Source organism: Larus michahellis, chromosome 15 (genome assembly GCF_964199755.1).
Source record: "Larus michahellis chromosome 15, bLarMic1.1, whole genome shotgun sequence".
NCBI classification, from domain to species: domain Eukaryota; kingdom Metazoa; phylum Chordata; class Aves; order Charadriiformes; family Laridae; genus Larus; species Larus michahellis.
This window is the reverse complement of record NC_133910.1, coordinates 8,458,283-8,474,578: the sequence shown is the minus strand read 5'-3', so window position 1 is coordinate 8,474,578 and position 16,296 is coordinate 8,458,283.

Here is a 16,296-nt window from a genome sequence, read left to right as displayed (position 1 = left end):
ACAGATACCATGGTTTTCCACACAGATTTTGTGAATTTGGACTGCGGTGCCTGAAATTCAGGGGTTGGGCTCCAGCAGGTGGGCACTAGTAAATGCAAAAATCTTCTATTTTGAACCTAATTTCTCTGCAACTTTTAATCTGAAACGTCACGGTCCTGGTCCCCGTGTTGTTCTGTACTATGTTCTTTGTCAATGTAACCGTTGCAAGTATCCCAAAATACATGAGAGGCTTTTGTAAGTAAAAGTGGCTCTCTGCCAGGAGTCTTGCTGTCGAGGAGCACCGTTAGTGCCGGGCAGAAGCCGTGCCCCAGGGCAGCCCCTCTCAGTAACACGCCAAGCTCCGGCTTCCTCGGCTGCTGGATCCCGGGGTGAGGCTTCTGGTAGCCTTTTTGGGTTGAATTTTATTTCTTCTTGGTGGCCTGGGAAAACGTGGGCCAATTTTCTTCTCTTTCCCGCACAAAATACTGATGGGAGATAGCAATGGGGAGAGTCTGCCCTGACACCCGGCTGCATCTCCTGCAGCCTCTGGCAACGGAACCGGGCTGTGAACCTGCACCACCTGCCACGATACTGCACAGACACAACTGGCGTAACCCCTCTGCCAGCCCCACCGGCCAGGGTCTGCCCATGGGCAAAAAGCCGCACTTTTGAATACATAGACTATGGTCAGAAAGGCCATCCTCACCCACGGCAGCAGGGGAGAAGGTGTGACAACTGTCAGCAGCAACTAAACCATTATCCTCCCATCTGCTGAAAACACAGCCTTTCATGAGCCGGGAGCAGGGCAGTTCCCTTCAGAAACGCTTCCTCTGCAGTTGCGCTTCAGCAGCAGCGACGTTTCTCTTTGCAGATCTTTGATTCCTCCCGGCCCTTCCTCTTCTCTCCCGCCTTCTCCTTCCCCACCTTCCCACAGCAGGGCGGCGAGAAGGAATCCCTCCTCCCCTCCATGAGCAATGGGAGATCATTCCTCACGTATTTTATTCCATATTATTTTGACATTCTTAAGTTAAAACAAGATCACTTGGCACTTGGGCCAGCAGAGCAGCATCCCCCTTTGATGGCAGGTCACGGCACAGCCCCTGCTGTGCTGCCTCCCGGTTTGTGCTCGGTAGCTGTGCTGGGAGCGTGCTGGGAACACCTCCCACCCCGGCACGGGGCAGATGGTCCTCTGTGGAAGTCACACACAGCAATGAAAATCACAGGGACACAACAACGACGACAAAGTCTCTGAGCCAGAGAGAGTGAAAGGCTGCCGACACTGGCTTTCTACTTCTGCAGCGAAACAAAGCAAAAGCCCCAGAATGTTTTGCCTTGCTAAAAACCCTCAAATCTAATATTGTGTTCTTGCCCATCTTAACACTATCCAATTGTAATATTTTTACACAGAGACTGGTGAAACAGCAACTGGTGTGAACTCATGCACGTCATATCTGTTACAAAATTCTGTGGATGATGCTGAAGAGATTTCCCTCTACCTTCTGGTAGTTCAAAGCCATATTCGACATTTTGGTATGGAAATCATGTGCTGGATGTTCAGCCAGATTCAGAATTGGGCAAAGCACTCGGAAGAGCCGTCGGGCACCCTGCGCTGCAGCCCTGGCAGGACGGGCAGTGCCCTTCTGCAGAAACGTGGGTCACCTTTACGATGCCAAAGCCGTGCTCCAGCCCGGGGCCAGGGGGGAGGCAGCGCGAGAGGTTGGTCAATGGCTCCCTCAGCCGCGCCACTGCTGGGCCACGCGAGCAGCGAGGGAAACGCGCCCCAGACTGAGCTGCCATGGCTGCTGAAACATAGCGGGGACGTGCCTTGGAGAACGCTCAGAGGCCCGTGGTGGTGTGAAACAGCCACAGAAGCTTGTGCCTGACCCGACCTGGAGCTCCCTGCCCAAAGGCACCGCCGTTGGCGCTGAAGAGTGAAGCTGACAGCTTTCCCTCACCCTCCCCGGTGCTGGCAGGCCCTGGGCTGTCCTCCACAGCACAGCCAAATGCCCCACAGCCCCCACGCCGCCCCATGGTCCCCACGCCGCCCCACGGCCTCCATGCCAGCCCCGCTCCAGGAGTGCCCAGGGGACTGGTAAAATGAGAAGAGGCTTTACTCCCCCTGTTTATTTACACACAATTATTTGACTAGGCCAACCTGCTGTGATCGATCCCTCATTTACCGGGATGACCTATGTATTACATACATAGGTCTCATGGAAGCGAGCAGGGCTGGCCACTGCAAATCTATGCTGCTATTGTGGTGCAGACTACCCCCTGCCATACCCGCAGAAAACCCTCCAGATTTAGCGCACATGTTCTGGCATGCCATCTGATCCAAATTAGAGTAGGCCTGCGCTGGGTTCCCTTGCTCAGCACTGAATTCCAGCTGCGGTAAGCCACTAACGCTGTTACACCTAGTCTCTAATTTGAATGCATTTTACATTTCAATATATTATGTCTGAACGTTAAAAATTTCCACAAGAGGTGGATTTTTTCCTACTCCATCAAGTCAACCTGCAGCACAGTCAGCCTACAGAAAGGCAAGATTTGATATAAATTGTCTCCTCGCCCGCCAAGGCCTATAGAAACAGAAGACACGCGGGAGGGGAGGGCGGCCGTAAACACAGGGCCTGTCTCTGCCAACAGGGACACAAGCCCCTTCAGCGATGCTTCTTAGAAATACTTTTGTCATAACAAGGCTTTTTGTCCAAAAGGTGGCCGAGCCCTAAGGCTTTATGGGCCTTGACAGACACACAGGAGACATAGGGCATCCCTGTCCCATTCAGGCCGGTTTTCTGTAAAAATTAGTAATATCTCTGGAGCTGGGTCTGCGAGAGCCATGCACCAATGTCATCTTTCTGCAACATGCCAAGGATGGCATTAAGGTTACTTAACCAGGTAAAGGTTTCCTTGCCAATTTAAAAGCACACGTGTCCCACTGGACACAGACTAGAATTCAAGCATTCTTGTGCCTTGGGAAGCTTTGTCTGCTATGGCGATTTAGCTTTCTCTCTGACCATCATCCTTTCTGGACACTTACCTTTTCAACAAGCCCATGCCTTTCCGTTCCGGACTGTTGGTGTTAGACAGCCTTTGAGAAGTTTCCTGGTCCGCTGGCCACAGCAGCTCTTCCCCACTACAGAGCTATTTGTGGTTTTTGTCTCGCTGCCCCCCAGCACCAGCACTCGTGAGCACTCAGCAGGTCATTCCTGGGATGTCGGTGGCAGAAACTCTTCTCACTTTCTCCACCTCCAACCCACCAGGACGTGGTTGTTCATAAGTCAAAGATTCTGCAACTTGTGCCAGCCCTTCGAATTGTGAAAAGGCTGAAAGCACCAAGGAAACACCTGGCTTGGCTGAATTATGGATGCAAACTGATTGCCTATGGAAAGTTAGAAGCAGATTCCACATACCCAGCACATACATTTGGTCCGACAGCCACGGGTTAGATTTTAATAACCAAATACCCATGCACTGCTCCGTGGAAAGCTCTAGACACAAAGTCTAGGTAAGATATTCAGAGCTTAAGTAAGACACACACTCCCAAATTTATCTGCAGGCTGTACGGTAGGAGTGGCACGACCAGCGCTCTCCTGTGCCACCCTCTCCTCCCTGCCCAGAGCACACAGCTGGTAAGGGCTTTGTAGTGCAGATTAGCTTCTGTATGAATAGCTCCACAAGGTGCCTACGGTACCAGATGAAAATAAGATGGAAAGGCAGTCTGTACAAGGTCAGTTTTTCACTCAGGCCATAGAAATATTAATGGGGAAGAAAGGTTATAAACAAGGTAAGGAACAGAATACATAAATGCCCACCTTCACAGAAGCTATGGGCAATTTCAACTTACAAATTTCAGAACTTGTCTTGGATGACAATTAAGCTTAACAAAAGAAAACAATGGACTTCAAAGGAACACAAACCAGATGTTAATTGCACCATGCTTATCTAAAAATAGTTTGTTTTCCTTTCAGCTGCTCCCTGTGCCCTCATTTAGCAGAAATGCGGTATACCACACAAGGAAAATATCTACTGAGTTGGATCTCTCCCTGTCCTCAGTGCTCTACTCTGGGCTGCTGAGGGTAATACTGACAGAAAACTCAGAGTCCTCCTGTCCCAGCACCTTTCTTGTCTCACTTGGTATCAGGGTGGATTCACATCCTCCTGTTAAAGACATGCAGTAACAACGCAACTGCTTCTGTCTTCGGAGCGTGCTATTGCTCCAGAGAATGTTTTTGTTCACCTGCAGATGAAGTAACATGCAGATAGTGATTTTGGAAAAGGTTCAAGAAAGAAAATCCTACACCAATGACTGCAGCTTTTGTTTGGTTTTGGTATTTTTTTTAATGTTTGACAAAGCCTAAAAGTTCATCTCCAAATATGACATGCAAGAAAGGAAGCAGGTGCAAACCACATTCCTGAGTATAGTTTCCACCATAGTCAAGGATCAAAGGGACAGTGTTACCAGGCTGCTGAGGCACAGCAGCCACTCACCACAGCACCGGCAGAGCAAACTTCTTGGAGCAAAAGCTGAGTTAGGATTCCCAGGAAACTCTGAAATAGAAGGAACAAGCGGCACACAGAAATGTCAAATTTAGTTTTTGGATGTTCAGAGGAGCTTGTTAAAAAATATCCCTGCAGATTTAGAAGTCAGAAATAGTACCAGCTACACACAGCTGATGACACAGCATGCATATTTTGGAGACAACATGATGCAGATTAGAAACGTGGCAGGTATCAAGAAGTAGCAAGGGCCAGCTGATTGCTAAAGGGTGGGAGCCAAGCGTGACGGCATGGCCGGCAGGTTAGAGATTAGCCAGCACTCTGTGTAATCACACCAGGAGCGAGTCCTCCCTCCCTGCGCAGCTCCCTCGGCAAAGCCAGTGCAAAAACCCCAGGATCTGCTGATTGAGGTGGAGCACAGGAGCTGCCCATTCACCAGGTACCTTCTCCAACAACCTGCTAAGGGGAGAAAGCACCCGGCTCCAATGCCAGCTCCTTTGAGTTTGCAGGTGATTGGATCTCTATTTCAAAAAGAAAATGACAGCTGTTTTGTTCCCTCACTCCAGCTGAATACTGAAGCTTTATGCTCAGCAGACATGCAGGAGGGAAAGTAATTTTCCCCGACAGTGAGACTAGAAGTGCAGAAAATCTCTTACTGAGCCACTCACTGGTTAAACCTGAGCACAGTCTCCAGGGGAGTGAGGCCAGCACGGGTGGGCAATTCACTGAGACAGGGAGTACACGGCGGCAGCTGCTGATACCACCATGAGACTCTCAATGTTGGGGTGGCAGCTTTTATAGCAGCAATCACAAGGGTAGCAAGAGCGATGCCAGTGTAAGAAATAAGGGGATAGGACAAATACAAGGTTCTGGTTTCTGTAATTGCAGGTAAGCAAATTATAAAAATAATAGTAATTTGAATGTTTCAAGAGATAAATCAAAGAGTTAATATTTAAATAATAAAAGTGTACCTATTGAAGTTTTACTTGAAACCTATAACAAAACCTCTGCGACCAGCAGCCTTTGTTGTACGTCTGCCAATTACTCACATTGATCTGGTAATAATAGCATACGGAATGCTTTTCATCATCAGAGAAGCTGTATTTATTAGTCAACCTTGGGGTTGTTGGTTCAGTTCATTATTCTCAATTATGTTAATGGAAAAGCTGATGTGCAAAAATGAGGCTGTTGATTTTGCTGGGATTGCTGGAACCCAGGAGTACCAGGCATCTCCCCAGGCCTTTGCTCTTACCAGCTGCTCTTGCCGAGCTGGTCAGAATGTCCCGGATCCATGGAGAGGAAACAGGGGGTGCTTGTTTTCTCAAAAAAGTAAAAGAAGGTCTAAACCAAGCCAGGCCCAAGCATCTTGAACAGTACCCCCACCCCACCTGCCGTTTTTCTAAGCTATACAGTGGAGTTTTCTCGGAAGCAGATGAAACAAAAATAGCTAAGTCAGGGAACGTTTGTTCTCTTAAAACCTTCCCTGGTTGCAGCCAAAATTCTTTCAATGGAGCCAGCTGTTCAGGTGCCTTTGTGGGACCGGGATTAAAGGAGTGATCAGGCGGTCGGCAGCTCGGGGTTTCATTCCGCTGTTGGTCACTAGCGAAGGTTCAGTATTTGGCTCACTTAACTCATCCCATGAGCTGAGCCTCAGAACAAAGCCAACAATGCCAGCTGTCTATAGACGATGTATAAAAAGACATCACACTGAACTGTGTGGGTTGCTCCCAACTAGAGAGATTACATCATGATCTTGGTTTGGTCTACTGAATGGTACCCATATCCTATCACCACTGGGCGAGGGGGCAGACAATAACAAAATGAAAATCAGTCAATTAGAAATACAGGTAATTGTGTGGCATTCCTATTGGCAGGTTACAAGGCAAGTCACTTTAACAGGATTTAAAACAGGGCAGGTAAATTGGCAAAACCTCAAATAATACAGACAAATACATCAGCTTAGAGGAAAGCATGCTTTGGGGTGTAAAATGACTCTCTGTGGGTCAGAGAGACACCCTCCTGGATGTCGGTTTTCTGCAATTGGCATAAACTGCAGTGGTTAGGCGTAAGATACACGCACTGGATAAGTGCCCTGGTAGGGCTGGGTGGCAAACCGAACCAGGCAACGCTTCTTCCAGGTCTGGCAGACAGCATCATAACTGAGCCCAAGACAAGAAGCTACTCTCCTATACCAACCATTTCAACAGCCAAAATCTCTTTCATTAAAAGTGTATATATGTATTTCATTTATTCCCACATTAGAACTTAATCTTCCCCTACAGATTCTTTCTTAGAGCTGTTCCTATTTGCATAATTAAAATGAGGATAGTAGAGTCTTTTGTGTGCGCTTTTTTTTTTTTCTTTTCAATAAAAGGCAGGGGCACCACCTAACGGTGAGTTGGAACCCTTGGCTTTTTCTTTCTGCAGTTGGCTAGCTATTACACCAACACTGACACTACAGGTAGCAGAGACCAAATCGAACTGTTCGATTGAGTTTGAACTGTCAATTACTAATCCTGAGCATTGGTAAGATTGATCAGGATACCTTGTATTACACACAAACACACTCCCCCACAGCCTCAGCCCCTGTGCGTAACTGATCTTAAGAACGAAAACAAAGCAAAGGGGGTTTTATGCCAACTGCATGTTAAATTAAACTTAATTTCTTAGAAACTAAGTTATTCTAGTGCAGGGAAAAAAAAAAAAGCCCAGACTATAGTCCAGGATTTGTCGTGACAATCCCGCCTCTGCCTGCTGAGCAATATTTCAACTGGAGCCCCGCAAAGGCGACAGGGACAGATCCTCTGGTAAGTCATATTAAAAATGTTAAATTAACTTCAAAGTGGATATTTATCTTGATAAATTATTTTTTTCTCATGGGCTTCTAAGTTTCGCCCAAGAATTTTGCTTTCTGGTGTCACAGTGAAAACAAAGATAAAAGAAAACAAATTAAAGGAAATATTGTTCAGTTAGTGAAATCAGTGTGTCATTTCTCACTGCATAAAATTGAACCTTCTGGTTTCTAAGGCCACTAGGAATTGAAAAATACACAGTCACCACTCCTGAAGTCCCTAAAGGTGTAGAGATTGCATGGGAGTGGCGCTTTCAGGAACTCTAGCATATTTGGGATTGTTGATTACAGTTCACAGTAAGATTAAAGTACCTTCTTGATCAACATTCCTCACATTGGTAAATCCAGCAGAATAAAACCCTTAACAGCTCACCAGTTTCATTTCTGTACGTGTAAAATGCTCAGGGATGAGCAGGTAGCTGAAGCTTCTCCCACCCAGGGAAAGGGTCAGTCAGCAGAATCCTCACTAGGGCAGCCTTGCTCCAGAGCACGCTACGCTGTGCAAAAGGGACACAAGAAAGGCAAAATCAGAAGATTTATATCCTGCATTTATAATGTATGGGTCAGGAAAGGACCACAGGAGACTGCATATCTAGGACAGCAGCCCTACTAAGCAAACGACACAAAATTTGCACAGTCCGGGCAAGAGCCACCCACTTTCACTCACGGGGCTCACACGGGCAGCGCTGTGCTGCACACAGAGCAGGGCTGTCACCTCCCTGTGCCATAATCCTGAGATTGCAACATCCACTGTTAGCCCTGCAGTGGGAGGAATGAGAAACTGAGGACAGAAGCAAAAAACTTAGAAGCGTTCTTAGAAGTTGACCAAATTAAGCAGCAAAGTTGCCACTGATGGGCCAAAGAAACCTGAACACCCTCCTTACCTCAAAGAAAAGGGGAAAAAACGAAACAAAACAAAAAAAAAACAGCTGCCAAAGCTGGTTTGTGAAATAAATCTTCTCTGTGTAGCAGCTGCCACCCACAATCCTAGCTTCTCAATGCCCACTTCATCAGATGCCGTGCTTCCCTAAGATTGCAGGAATTGTTGGGTTAAAAAACCCCATAATATTCTGTACTGAATGCAGCCGCGTTTCAAACTATGGATGAAATGTGTGCATGCAAGTGTCTATGATATTTACATTTAGGCTGGGTGCAAATCCAGCGTGGAACAGTGAGGGAACGTAGGCGTTTCAAATTCAGAGTGTGTAATGGCATCAGACATCGTTAAAGAGAGGGAAATAATATCCCTCAGCTCAGGTTTTGGTGGCCTGTAACAGAGCACCTGTATTTGAAGTCATTGAGTATCAAAGGACAGAATATGCCTATTACATTATGACAGATTGACATTCTTGCATGTGAACTGTACAAATCTCAGAGTTAAAAAAAGAGCATTCGCTTTACAAAATGCCTAAGGACAAAATGTGGAACTCCAACCCAAGCTGATTAATGGTCTGTAGAAGCCACAAGTTTAGAAGAAAAGTCATTGTTTTGTGTCTGTAAGCAATACTGCGAGGTCACCAGCTCTTGTTCCTTCAATCAGAACTGGTCTGGCACTGCAGAAATTTGCGTTTCATTGTTTTCCTCAATACATAGGCTACAACAGAATAAACTGATTTAAAAGCTTGCTTTTAGCAAGGTGCAGCCCTCACAAGTGTGAAAGCCCATTTACACCCACGCGGAACTACATGTGGTTAAGTAGCTGTTACAGGTCGGGCAGGATCAGGCAGGCTCCTCTTGCTAAATGCTGTCTGCGTGCACAGTGAGATCCTGTTCTTGCCCTTAAGGAACTTTAAATTGAAAGTAAGCATCCAGGCTCCCAAAATATCTTAACTGCTGTAGTATGGAAATTAAGCTTTCTAACACCTCATCCTTTTCCAGGTAAACCTATCGATTAGGGTGTCCTCCCACGGGAAATGTTACAAGTCCCGTGTTTCTCTGTACCTGACTGTGTCAAGCATCTGGCACCTTCACTGTATCATCACGTAAGCTTGCGAGGGAAATTCAGGAGCTAATCCAGTCTAGTGCCGTACGCTGCCTAGGGTGTCCTCCCACGGGAAATGTTACAAGTCCCGTGTTTCTCTGTACCTGACTGTGTCAAGCATCTGGCACCTTCACTGTATCATCACGTAAGCTTGCGAGGGAAATTCAGGAGCTAATCCAGTCTAGTGCCGTACGCTGCCTTCCTCCCTGGGAAACTGGCACCCGATTGCATCTGTCACAAACCAGGGGACTGCTCTGTCTCAGGGCTGGGCTGGCACAGCAACTCGAGAAGCTCTTACAGTAGCTGCCTGTCATTATTTCTCCTGTGAACAGACAGAACTCTGGCCCAAACACTTCCAGCTTTTTACTTTTGTGGTTGGGCTTACTTCTAACATCCAAGCAGCATAGATCAAGAACTCCCTAGTCCTCATTATTCACAGCGTTAACAATCTGTCTCCCCTGCAGATAGTCACGGCAAGGATGGGAAGGGGGAAGAGCATTTCTTGTGCTTTTGTGAAATCCAAATACCTGTAGACTACGCGTCTGGAGGACTTGTAAAACTATAACTGAATGGGTATAATGCAGATCAAGATACTTAGCAGCAGAGCCCGTTTCAAACACAGAGAAAGCGTGGAGCAGGGAGAGAGTCTAAAGTGCATGTTCTTCTAACTTACCTAGGAAGGAATTTATTCTGTGCACTCTTCCCTTCAGCTTTAGATGAACCACTCTTTTATAGCATGCTCACGGGAAATGCAGAGATTACGCCATTTTCTATGGACGTTGCAAGGCACAATTCATTTCATGCAGCTTTGCCAGCTTACTATACACAACTTTACAGGACAGTCTGTCCCACTTTGAAGTGCCTCTTTGGGAACTACAAGGAAACTCATACAACTAACCTAACTATTACATCCGTAAAATCACATGAAAAAAAGGGGACCTTTAGGCTTTTGCATGAAAGGCTTTGGGTCACAGTTTAGAACTTAGGAGCTTGGTTTCTTAATAGTTTCTCACAAGTACTCATCAAAGCTTTAAAAAGAAATACCTCTTCTCCTTATGCTAATTGAGCCAGTCTAACTCTGGACAAACTTTCAACATATCTAAACGTCAGTAGTATAGCTGTGGTGGACTCTTCACTTGTACCAAAATGCTTCTTACCCATATGCCTAGGCCTGCTTTAGCTTGTCATCTTTTCATAGACATTATCCTGCAATTAAGTTCTCCCTATTGTGTGTGAGGTGTGGACAGCCTCTATCAGGATACATAGGTAACTCCTGCACGAATCTCTCCAAAAATGTGTACGTTTTCTAAAAATTTCAGTGGCTCTCTGCAAAGCAATCCCCCCTTCTACCTCCTTTATTTAGTATGAGGTGCCAAGGAATGCCTTCATTTTCATGTAGCCTGAAATTCATAACAAAACCTTAGATGTTCTTTTTCTAAAAATATGACGCAGGCTATGTCATCTCTGAGTATTACACTGACAAAAACGCATGGGAAGTTCCTATTGCTTTCTTCTTTGGCTTCAGAGATCTACTTGTCAACCAAAAATAAAAAAAAAAGTCATAACTCCCTATAATTGTAGCAAGCAAGTGCTTCTGGAGCATAGAGCTAGTGCTGCTGTTACTGCCCCTAAGCATGTCCGATCTGCCTGCTTTCTCACAAAACCTCCTTAATTGCCAGGTTAAGGTGATTACTGCCTGCTCTGACAGATGGGAGTACAGCGTACCTCTACTAGCTTTTGAGAAATGCCTGGCTTTGCTTGTTATATTTGGCAAACAGGGACAGGCTGATTTCAGCCTCAATAAAGCAGAGGTGTGGGCAGCTTGCTCACTTTTTGGAAGAGGATGTGGAGACTCTTGACCTGATATGACCTTCAGTTTAATGCTGTTTTATAGCTTTATATAGCAAAACCAGTTTGGACTTAATGAATTGTTTTTACTACCAAGAAGGTGTAAAATCTGCATGTGACCTGCCTGCACTGCAGCAGCAGGCGATGCTCTTCACTGCTGCAATAGTCAACTCCACTCAGGTCACAGCAGGTCAGCAAATAATCTCCAAAGCATTGAATAATTTAAAGGGTAATTCAGTGGTCAACGAATGTCAGACCTTTATAACTCCATAAATCATCTCTCCAAATGACCTGTAAATTGCATTAAACAATGAATTTTACAGTTTCCCTGTTGACTGTGTGTCCTACATAAGTGTGGATTTGAGGCAGGTAATTGTACGTGTTCCAATTGTTCTGACGATTTACATGAGGCAGCAGGCAGGATGACTTGTCACTGGCATTCACAGCGATGTGTACCAGTGTCCTACCAAAAGATAGTTCAGTAGGACACCATCTCATGAACACAGAGGCTCGCAGAGTTTGGGGCTGCCGTGTCCTTAGGGTTCATTGGGAACACTGTACTAGATGGGCTTCATTTTTGTTTCTCAATTTGCTTTGAAAAAAATGAAGACTCTTACAAGCATTAAGATCATGAGCTGCGTGAATTCTATAGACTGTACAATGGGTTCTGTCAACTGCTCATACAATTCTGATCTGAATTTTAAAAGTATTTTCATCTAAACATACTGACATTATTTTGATTTCCGAAGAAGTTTTTAGTCAGCATGCCCAATGTTACGTAAAAGTTTCTTTTAACTAATCTTTTTTATATTGCTTCTTTAAACATCTGAAGTGATCATGTTCTTTTTCTGTGTTTTCTTCCAAGTAAATTAGTCTCCAACAAGTTACTGCGCGAAGTCAGGGATATTGGGATACAGACAACGAACGAGCAAACCTGAAAAGAGAAACTCAGCGATACCATTTCCACCTCAGCAGAGTAAAGGTGCCAGCCCCAGCGTCTCCCGTGGCCCCAGGCGAAGCACGTGTTATTTCAGTCTAACAGTCAACAGCTCTGCCAGCCGCGTACATCTGATCAAGGCAGACGGAAGATTCCTGTAGTAGAGTTTCCTCACCCCAGAAATGCCTACTATCTCACTGGGTAGCATGGAGTCACTTTATGGGTGATAAAGATCCTTTTTTCTGAGGCTCTTTAATAAACTCCACAAAGCGCAGCAGACAGTTCTCGGTTCTTTTTTGTGGTGCTGATCTTATGTTCCCATTGCTATTAGAGAACAATGAAATCTAGAGGAAACTAATATATCCATTTATTTAACCTAGAAAACTGATGAGCAGATTATCCAAGGTTACTGTACCTGCTTCAGAGATTAAACATCATTTGGAAGTCAAAGGGCAACTATTTATCGGCTGCAATGTATTTGATTCAGAGCCTTGAGCAGGATTATATTTCTCATGGGTATTTGTGCTAATTTCAAAGGCTAGACTGACAGACAGTGTCTGAAAACAAAAGTATAGAGGGATGGATTTAAACAGAATGTTTTTCTTTCCAGAATCCAAAGTGGCTGTATTTTTCAGTTGCTGGACTGAAAAATACTTCCACGTCCTTGGAGGATCAAGGGCTATCAAAACAGACAAAAGGAAGATCTGTGGTTTAGTGGCATCACAGTTCACATGGTTTGTATTTCTACTAAGCTCACTGCGCTGTTTCACAGACCATGTGGCTTGGGATTGCTTTCAGACACAAAACTATGCACGGAAGTACAGATTTAGATACAACCCAAGATACATCCACAGATATTTGGTGCTTCTGAACAATCTGTATTGAATCAAACCTGCTTATATTAAAGTATTAAGTACATGTTGTCTTTAGAAATTTTCAAAGGCATCTTTGGGAAGTTGTTATGTGGAAAATTTAAGTAATAGCTTTAGACCAAAAGGACAGTGTACCATCTGAATAAACAGTCTGCATAATATCTTTTAGGGTGAAGGACTATTTCACTTGTAACTACCACAGCAGTATCATTGGATCTTATTACTCTAGCACATGCTGTAAACAAAACACATTTTTCAATTTCTTCTTCATTACAACAACAATTTTTGCATTCGTTCAGAGCTCCCAATGCAGCGTTTAGGAAAAAACTGAAAGAAAGGTCTGAGATGACTTAGGGAGTAGGAGAAAGTGGAGAGTATCTCTTGAATCCTGAGAGAGGACTGCAGTTTTTATTTACCTGACAAATGATATGAGTGAGTGGAAAGTCACAGTTGCTGCATCATATGAATGTTGTGGGTTAACCCAGGTGGGCACCAAAGCCCCACACAGCCACTTGCTCACTCCCCCACAGTGGGATGCTGACGAGAATTGTGAGGGTAAAAGTGCAAAATCTCGTGGATTGAGATAAAGACAGTTTAATGGGTAAAGCAAAATCCGCGTGCGCAAAGAGAATAAGGAATTCATTCACTACTTCCCACCAGCAGCTGGGTGTTTAGCCATTTCCAGGAAAGCAGGGCTTCATCATGCATGCTGGTTCCTCAGAAAGACAAACACCACAATCCTCAGTGCCTCCCCCTTCCCCCAGCTTTTATTGCTGAGCACGGTGTCAGTGGCATGGGATAGCCCTTGGTCAGTTGGGGTCAGCTGTCCTGGCTGGGTCCCCTCCCGACTTCTCCTGCAGCCCCAGCGCTCGCTGGTGGGTTAGTGTAAGAAACAGCATTGGCACCATGTAAGTGCTGCCCAGCAACGACTGAAACATCAGCGTGTGATCAAGGTCGCGTTGGTCACAAATCCAAAACAGCACCAGACCAGCTACTACGAAGAAATGTAACTCTAGCCCAGCTAAAACCAGTACAATAAAGTAGCTGTAAAATTTGTTGGACAATCATATGCAGTCATAGTGGATGCCAAGAGAAAACAGGAATTTCTAGAAGAAAACAGTAAGCAATTTAAAACTAACTAAGCACCACCTCCTTGAGAACCTGCAGTGAACAAGAAGATCCAGCTTTTAACCTTGCAATGCATATCTGAGATGGAAGCAATATGAAAGCTTTGGCTAGATTTGAGTCATTCTTCTAAGTAATAATAATCAGCACTGTGGGCCCTGCTTGTAAATTAATGACTAGCTAAAAGAGTTTTCTTGGGACATGAATTGTAGCAAGTTATTAACGCCGTAAGCGCCTGAGCCAATGTCATGACTACTATGACCCTTTCGGGGTTTCCATTCTGTTTAGGAGTACGGCTTGCACAGATCTCTTCTGCAGTGTCACCTGACAGCAAAGGCAAAGCTGACAGATGGGTGCGTTACTGACACAGGCATACTTCCCAGCTCACTCCTTCAGGTCATGCCAGTTCCAAAGGCTCTTTTGCACAACCTCTGACCTGATTCACTGCCAAAATCCTGGTCAGAGAGAACTCGTGTCATTCTTTCTTACAGTACTCACTACCCAGAGAGAAGTAACACTACAGTAGTGGGCCAAAGAGAGTGTACAGCAAATATAGTGCTCCAGCACTTTCCTGCATCTTTTGTCTAGACTGTGAGCTCCTTAGAGCCCACATCCTCAGCAGAAGTGCAGGAGACAAGATTCAGGCACTGGAGTTACTAAGGTTTTAGCTCCACAGCTAAAAAAAGTCTTCTTTTGGTGCTTTTCAGTGTTTTGCAAGTTTCAGAATTCTCAAATCTGGATCATAAGCAGTTTAAAAGGCGGAGAACTTTTTTTTTTTGCACAAGAACTGCTAAGAGCAAGTGACTAGTCAAAGCCAAAGAGCAGATCTATGCCAATCCCAAGGTTTCTTCTTGCAAACAGCTCTGATCCCAGCTGCATTGTAGGATGCTAGACCACACACTGTGCACATTTGAGCTCTACCAGCGTCACCCTAGACCTGCCCTCTGTTCTCCGCAGCAGACTGCTGGCTGTCACAAGGGTTGCCATGTACAGCCACACACCTGCAACCCACATAATGTAAAGCCAAAGCAACGGGGAATGGAATTTTTCAGTGTAATACAAGGAACAGCACTCTTCAAGAAATAGGCTATTGTAGGGTTTCTTCACAGTACCTGCAGAGTCCCCACTCCTTGTTTCCCTAACTAGAGTGTCGGCCACCTCAAGAGAATCCCCTGCGACGCATTCTTACCAGCACTTCTGAAATGATGTGTCTGGAGAACTGCAAACTGGTTCAGATCACTCTAAAGCCCCCTTAGTGGTTAGTGCTGTGGGACATTAGTTCTGGATGACTAATTATTTGGTTTAAAAACAGGTCTTTTGTTTCTTGGGCTATAAAGACAACATGACCACTTTCTGTACTTTTGACCCCAGGGAAAGAAAAGCCACAGATAATAGAATTAAACCCTCATTTCACTTGAGATAATATTTGTGTAAGCTCCCTTAGTAAAATGTCATGTACACTGCCAAGTCTGCAGGTTATCACTTCCACAGTTTGAGTGTTTGGAGACAGGGCTTGGAAGTAGGGGGTATTTGGGGGAAAGCTCTGAGAATTATAAGAGCTGTAACCGTAGAACTTTTTTCCTACTCAGCCCAACGTTTCCTTCAAGACTTGAGCTCAGACAAAATAACGGTTAGGATATTTTTTATTGGCCCAACACAGAAATATTATATAAGGTTTCAAGGCCACACAGACGATTTTCCCCCTTTTAGTAAGGCGCTCTGTAGACTTTGCAGGGAGAAGAATCAACACATTCAACTGTGATTCCAATTGTGCTCTTCTTTCAAGGGATTATTTTAAAATTCTAAGCACCGTGAAGCAAGAGTGCAAGTCCTCCCCATCAACACTCAGAGCTTTTTCCTTATAACTCTGAAATCACACCAACAATAATAAAGCTTTGTGGCCAAGTGTTAGTTTGGGACATGTCATTCCATTCCAGGGAAGAAATGAGCTCTCCCTCCCTTTTCCTGCTGCAGTCCTGTTGTGTTTGGATGCCCATATGGTTTCAGGTATCCAAGATCAGGCTCTTCCATAACTTGGAAGCCAATCCTTCCACTGCCTTCTCCCCTCCCCATCATGTTATCTTTCTTAAAACAGTATTGCTTGTCAATTGCAGTACGCATTCTGCAAAAAACGCTAGTAAAGAGAGAACTTCAAACTCTCTTCGACATAGGTAGCACTCTGGGCAAGTTGGGCGACCTGGTA